At 47.2% G+C, this 7,976-nt stretch overlaps 1 pseudogene; it reads right to left on the reverse strand.

Annotated features, from left to right (window-relative positions):
* Positions 1–5,149: 5,149 nt before the first annotated feature.
* LOC123170264 (probable xyloglucan endotransglucosylase/hydrolase protein 25) lies at positions 5,150–6,194 on the reverse strand (annotated as a pseudogene).
* Between the last annotated feature and the right edge of the window lie 1,782 nt (positions 6,195–7,976).

Raw genomic sequence — 7,976 nt, forward strand, 5'->3', positions numbered from 1 at the left:
GAATCTCCCAATGGCCTGTTTCATGTCCAGCTTAAAAAGAAAAGGAAAAAGGGAGATTACGACCTGGAAGACACGGATATGGAGAGCCAAACTAACATCGATCAAGATGAGGATTTGATACAGGGTCAGACTCGGACTCCGCCGTGGCCTGCCGCGCGATGAGCCGCCAGGAATATATTGAGGCCGCCCTTTACGAGCCACCGTCCACTGGGACTGGCCCTGAGCCACCTTGCTGCTCGCCTTCGCTTATATTATTGTGACCCGCCAAAGTGCACACCCGTTTCTTGAGCCGGCCGCTCCAACTCCGATGTGGGTGAGCCGCCCCCTGCTCCGTTGACTCGTCATGAGTTGCCACGATTAAATCGCCATTGCCAGTGCCGCGCCTGCCGCGTGATGAGCCGTCAGGGATGTGTTGAGCCGCCCCTCCCTCTGCGCGCACTTGTGCCGAAAAGACTGTAACTGCGGTGATGAGGGATAGTGGCTACAAACACTACTGTGGCTAGTGCGTTGCATAATGCTATCAGTACTAATTCCTACGTGAAGATCCTGACGTCATCATCAACTTGGCGGTTGAGTATCATCCAGACGAATCAGGTGATATCTATCTAAGCTTGTTTCACTAACACATATTGTTTTTATCAAAGAACAATTACTTGGTCTACGATATTTTTTTTCGCAGGACCATTATTCCTTACAAAAAGGTGTTGCAAAAGGGGCGTGACCAAATATTGTTTTTGCACTAGCGCTCATCCTACGCAGGTTGCCACCCCCACTACATCAACACACGCGATTGACTTATTGTGTGCCCCCGCGGCCGATTCTCCCACCCGCGCCGGTTTACAACGCCGCGGCCGACTCATCTGTCTGTGCCGCCTCTGAAGCCGCGGTCGTCTTTGTCGTCCGTCTCTCGTGGCCTGGTCTACATCAACACACCGGGCCGCACATATCTGCATGAGCTGTTTATTGAATATAAAGCAAGTCACAGCTTGGGTAGCCCGGTTTTTCTTTCAACAAATTGGAGGCAAATTATCATATATTATCAACCGCCGTCTGCATTGGATGGCTCAATGGGAAGGCGCACAAGTCGCCGCCACTACCGTTTTGTTAACTTCAAATCGCCAGTTGGAAGGAACCATTGGCCGAGTTGCTGACACGGCTCATACGGGATCATTTATAACCCGCCGTAGTCACCTCAACCTTCTATGGATTCACATCGTGCTATCAACACCAATGATATACAAGTTATGCCGATTTATATCACGGTCAAAATATGGAGAATCTCAACAACTCCTCGAGTCACCTTTGAGACTCGGGGGCTACGATGACATGATTCAGCAAATCTTGCCAGTTTCAGCAAATTTAAAGAACCCCAGGACGATGGAGGGACAGATAACCCGGTCCCGGTGGCTACTGTTATATTGATGAAAATTTAAAGGCCGTCAGAAAATTTCCGGCTTAGAAAGTATATGACAGTTACAAAATCCCGGCTCAATGAAGAAGTTCCGGGTCATCAGAAAGGATCCTGGTTTAAAATCCGGCTCAAGGGAAGTCAGTCTCACTGAAGCTCTCAAATATCCGGTTTACAATCCGGTTCAAGGGAAATCTGTTCTCCCACAAAGCTCTGAAGCTCTCAAATATCCGGTTTACAATCCGGTTCAAGGGAAATCTGTTCTCCCACAAAGCTCTGAAGCTCTCAAATCAGGTTTGAAAATGTCCGGTTCAAAAAGGAATTAACTTCTCGCAAGTTCGAGTTAAAAGGCCGTTAGAAAATTTCCGACTGAAAATGAAGATTCCGGTTTAAAATCCGGTTCAAGGGAAAGATGTCTCCCACAAATCTTTGAAGCTCTCAATATCCGGTTCAAAATCCCGGTTCAAGAAGAATTTATCTCTTGCAAAAAGTTAAAGGGTGCCAAAGAGGACCTGCTGCCATGATGCGCGGTTCAAACATGGGTGTCATGCCTTATTGGCTTATCATATTATTGATCACTTGGGGGCTTGGTCGTATCCGAACCATAGCTACACCTCTTGATCGGCGTAATGCCACATCATCACTTGGGGGCTTGGTCATATCCGAACCATAGTTACGCCTCTTGATCGGCGTAATGCCACAGCATCACTTGGGAGCTTGGTCGTATCCGAACCATAGCTACGCCTCTTGATCGGCGTAATGCCACAGCATCACTTGGGAGCTTGGTCGAACCCGAACCATAGCTACGCCTCTTGATCGGCGTAATGCCACAGCATCACTTGGGGGCTTGGTCGAACCCGAACCATAGCAACACCTCTTGATCGGCGTAATGCCACAGCATCACTTGGGGGCTTGGTCGAACCTGAACCATAGCAACACCTCTAGATTAAATTTGGGGCCTGGCAGCCTGTGAAAAGCCTTGACTACAACGGTTTTATTTGCCTTTTGCTAAGTTTCTCTTTCTTTTGATAATATTTGTGATGTTTTTAAACCGGTGTTCATTAACCCGGCTTGACTTTCAACTACAAGTTGTCAGTATATGATCAGTCATAATCCGGAGATTATCAACCCGGTCTGGTTTTGACTACAAGTCGCCAGTATTATATATGGTTAATCCGGTGTTTATCACAACCCGACACGGTTTTATCATAAACCGGCACAATATGGAAGGAGTTATTAGTACTCAAGATTGGGGTTATCACCCTTACTACAAAAAGTTGGTAAACCAACGATGTGATTCAATGTCACAGGTATGATATATTTCATATTTCATTATTCTTAAGTGCAGCCTTGGTTATAAACCCGGGTTATATGTTGGGCATTATGACCCGTTCGGCGATAAACCGCCAGGACACTTTAAACTTGTTGTATGCAGAAACAGGTTGAATAAAGCATGATTATAAATCACCGGCGTTTATTAACCGGCATGGCTTTCGACTATATGTCACCAGCATGATGATAAATTATTCAGTGTTTATTAAACCGGCCTGGCTCTGGACTGTAAGTCGCCAGTATATATTTGGATTGCGCCATTGGAATCATGCGCTTATAAATCATTGGGTTATATTATTCAAATAACCAAACTTGGCTGAATTTTCATTATGATATTGAATGAATAAGGTTTTCATACCGGATTATATTATCTTGAATAGCCAACATGGCTGGATTTTTATTATGGTTATTAGTAACCGATATTATTGAGATTTTCAAAGTCGCTTTAGCGCAATGGCTATTATTTTATCAAAGGATATGATTTATTCTACAATGGAAGGAATAGTCCCGAGTCGCTGCAAGCTTACGACCCGGCACTTGGGGGCTACATTATTCTAATTAAGATTACATGCAAGTCTCATGTCGCTGCAAGCATGCACCATGACACTTGGGGGCTAATGCAAAGTCATTTTTTATTGGCCTTATTGAAGACCCGACTCATCACATCATAATGAGCCGGCCCTTGGGGGCTACCAATTGCTCCTGTCAAACATTCAAGGTATACAAGACTTAATCCATTATATTAAAGGGTTCATTGCTCAGTTGGTAAAGCACAAAGCTCTTAACCTTGTGGGCGTGGGTTCAAGCCCTACGATGGAAGCTACATTATAAGATGTTATTTTCATTGAAGTATATATCAAGTCCCGGTTCAGTATTATCTTACTAAGCCGGCCCTTCGGGGCTACACTGATTGAAGTTTTTATAAGCAATTACAAGTCCCAGGTTGCTGCAAGCATGACAACCCGGTACTTGGGGGCTACATATATGGAGTATTCAGTTTATATGATTGAGATGAACAAACTGGATTTCTTCAAGGTTGAAAATGCTTATTGGAGCAAGTCTTAAGTTATCACTATGTTCTCCTCTTAAGACTTGGGGGCTACAGGTATTATGCATATAAAGGAGGAAATCTTCAGTTTATCAGTTTTGAGCAAATCAGGAAGATCAATTACATGACCCGGTGTCGACAACAATTATGACCCGGTGCCATCAATATTTATAAACCGGCAATTTTGACAATGATAAACCGGCAAGTTCTACATTTTCAAACCGGCGGATATCAGTTGAATATTTGAAGACCAATATTTTTTTCAAGTCAGAGCATTGAAGGCCGGTTCAAATGGATTCTTTATTTACAATATTTATTCTACAAGTAAATTAATTATGAAGCTGGTCTATTGACCCGGATTTTCTAGAAGGAGGAAATGACAAGGACTTAAGGATGATCAGGTGCCGGTCTACAAGAATTCTTAACCCGGAGCACAACCTGTCAATTGTTCTTGTGTTTGTTTTACAGGATCAACTTAACATGGATAAATCCAAATTAAACTGGGGACTAATGTCGGGGATATACCCCGCGATGTAAACCGGTCGGAGGTATAACCCGGCCGGACTTGGCGGTTTACTTCAGACCCGGCTGAGACTTGATGATTCACTGGCGACCCATTTGGACCTGGCGGTTTACGATTCATTGATAATCCGGCAGGCGGGTCAAAGGAGCGACAAAACCCGGTGGCCCAACGGGCGGTTCATGAAGGCCGATTCATACTATGGTGGGCCGGTTTACAAGGAAAGGCGTGAGGAATATTTGTCTTACAAGGAGTTAAGACCTGGACTTGTATCCGGTTTGTATTAGAGATAGACTAGTCCTAATCCTAATAGGACTCCACATGTAACCCGCCCCTTCAACTATATAAGGAGGGGCAGGGCTCCCCAAAGAGGGACAAGTAAGAAGAAACAATCTCTAGGGCTAGACACAAGAGCCGGTTTACCGGCAGCTCCTTCATGATCATAATGAGACCTAGCCTCAAACAGCATGTAGGGTTGTTACCAGATGATGTTTCCCGGGGCCCGAAGCTGTCTAAATCCTTGTCTTGTGTTGCGTCTCTCGATTCCGCTCAACCCCTCTCAAGCTACCACATAGATGCGTTGGCCTCGCGACTAAGTCCTGACACTAAGGACATCTGCCGTGACAAATCCACGACATAAGAGGAGGCAATATATTACACACGAATTGAACCACCGGCCACTTTACACATTTCCCATTGCCAATCCTTATTGATTGATTTCGGTATATACATATACCCCATCTTTCCTATCTCCGGCCGTCTTCCTCCGACGATCAACTGATACGCAGTCTAATGCTAGCAGCTATCACACATATTGTTCGATGGACATGGGGATTGGGGACTACATGGAGCACTCGGTGGGGACACCCTTGGCGACGCGCTTGGGGTCGGTGCAGTAGTTGTAGATCATGTAATTGCTCTACACCCAACGCATCCAGCTCCTGGTTGTACCACTCGCCCGCCGCGTCGGTGCCGGGGGCGACCTCCTTGCTCATGCTGGCGCTGCAGCGCGGCCGACCGCCCGCGGTCACCACGCACGCGTCGGCCTTGAAGCCACGGTACGAGGCGGAGAATGGGGCATGGGACCAGTCCGTCTTGACGCGGCTGCCCTGCGTGGCCGAGTCATCGGCGTTCCAGAGGCTGGAGTCAGCCACATCGGCTGGTTCTTGGGGCGTGATCCGCTTTCCCTCAAGGTTCTTGAAGTCCCTGATCGGCATGTCGTCCACCATGAAGCTGCATTTATGTACACCATGATCGGTCAGTCCATTTAGTGTATGAATAGATGGCCTGCCGCCGGCATTCTTGAAAGAAATAAGAAGGTTGGGCGACGGCGATCAATCGAATTACATGACGTGGCTTGGGTTCTAGAGGATGGAGTAGGAGTGGAAGTCGTTGGTGGGATCGAACCAGAGGCGGAACTGCTGCTCCCGCTGGCCCTGCCCCTGCGTGAACACGTTGGTGTGCAGCGTGTATGGCTCGCTGGTGACATTGCCCTGGAACTCGAAGTCGATCTCGTCATTCGTCGGACCCTGCGACGACAGCTGCACGTTCATACACACCAAACCAAACAGAGTTAGGCAACCGTGTCATCCGATCAGACCGAGAAGCAGAGGAAAGAATGAATGTCGGCGTACGTAGTAGGTGGTGACGGTGTCGGCGGAGTTGCCGGGGACGAGCTTGAGCTGCATGTCGATCTTGCCGTAGAGGTACTCGTGCTTGGACTGGAACTCGGAGCCGGAGATTTTGTTGAGCCCCACCGTGAGGAGCTGGCCGTTGTTGAGGATCTTGCCGCGCCCGTGACCGCACGTGACGTCGAACTCCTTGTCGAAGCTCGCCGCCACCAGGGCACAAGAGGCGAGCAGGGTTGCCAGCACCGAAACCGCCATGCGAGCCTTGCGTTTCGTGCTCCCGAAAGTACGGTGTCAGCGACTGATGGACAACAATGACACTTCTGGCAGACCAAGCGGCTGTCGACAAGCGCATGACGGCTACAGTAAACCAAGGCAGGCCCAAGTCGGCTGATACGTCTCCGTCGTATCTACTTTTCCAAACACTTTTGCCCTTGTTTTGGACTCTAACTTGCATGATTTGAATGGAACTAACTCGGACTGACGATGTTTTTAGCAGACTTTCCATGGTGTTATTTATGTGCAGAAACAAAAGTTCTCGAAATGACCTGAAACTCCACGGAACGTATTTTTGGAAAATACTAAAAATGCTGGAAGAAGAATCCACGTCAGGGGGCCCACACCCTATCCACGAGGGTGGGGGCGCGCCTGCCCCCCTGGGTGCGCCCCTGCCTCGTGGGCCCCCTGACACTCCACCGACCTCAACTCCAACTCCATATATTCGTGTTCGGGGAGAAAAAATCAGAAAGAAGTATTCATCGCGTTTTACGATACGGAGCCGCCGCCAAGCCCTAAAACCTCTCGGGAGGGCTGATCTAGAGTCCGTTCGGGGCTCCAGAGAGGGGAATCCGTCGCCGTCGTCATCATCAACCATCCTCCATCACCAATTTCATGATGCTCACCGCCGTGCGTGAGTAATTCCATCGTAGGCTTGCTGGACGGTGATGGGTTGGATGAGATCTATCATGTAATCGAGTTAGTTTTGTTAGGGTTTGATCCCTAGTATCCACTATGTTCTGAGATTGATGTTGCTATGGCTTTGCTATGCTTAATGCTTGTCACTAGGGCCCGAGTGCCATGATTTCAGATCTGAACCTATTATGTTTTCATGAATATATGTGAGTTCTTGATCCTATCTTGCAAGTCTATAGTCACCTACTATGTGTTATGATTCGGCAACCCCGAAGTGACAATAATCGGGACCACTCCCGGTGATGACCGTAGTTTGAGGAGTTCATGTATTCACTATGTGTTAATGCTTTGTTCCGGTACTCTATTAAAAGGAGGCCTTAATATTCCTTTGTTTCCATTAGGACCCCGCTGCCACGGGAGGGTAGGACAAAAGATGTCATGCAAGTTCTTTTCCATAAGCACGTATGACTATATTCGGAATACATGCCTACATTACATTGATGAATTGGAGCTAGTTCTGTGTCACCCTATGTTATGACTGTTACATGATGAACCGCATCCGGCATAATTCTCCATCACCGATCCAATGCCTACGAGCTTTTCACATACTGTTCTTCGCTTATTTACTTTTCCGTTGCTACTGTTACAATCACTACAAAACACCAAAAATATTACTTTTGCTACTGTTACCTTTGTTACCGTTACCACTACTATCATATTACTTTGCTACTAAATACTTTGCTATAGATACTAAGTTATCCAGGTGTGGTTGAATTGACAACTCAACTGCTAATACTTGAGAATATTCTTTGGCTCCCCTTGTGTCGAATCAATAAATTTGGGTTGAATACTCTACCCTCGAAAACTGTTGCGATCGCCTATACTTGTGGGTTATCATCGGCTCGGCCGAAGAGACCTCCCCAGTGGCTTGCAAGACCAGACTGGGCCCGCTAAGCGGGTGTACGCATTTCAAATAGCCGTTGACGCCTTCGTCTCGTTTTGGCTAGGAATTGGACGGCTGAGGCCGGTCTTGTATCTGAAGAGAGGTGTGGGAGGCTGGGAGGAATTCCTCTATCTAATTCGAATTCGTAGTTCCATCTGCCATGAATCCTTAGATCGAGAGAGCTA

The sequence above is a fragment of the Triticum aestivum genome, chromosome 7D (genome assembly GCF_018294505.1).
Source record: "Triticum aestivum cultivar Chinese Spring chromosome 7D, IWGSC CS RefSeq v2.1, whole genome shotgun sequence".
Classification (NCBI taxonomy): Eukaryota; Viridiplantae; Streptophyta; class Magnoliopsida; order Poales; family Poaceae; genus Triticum; species Triticum aestivum.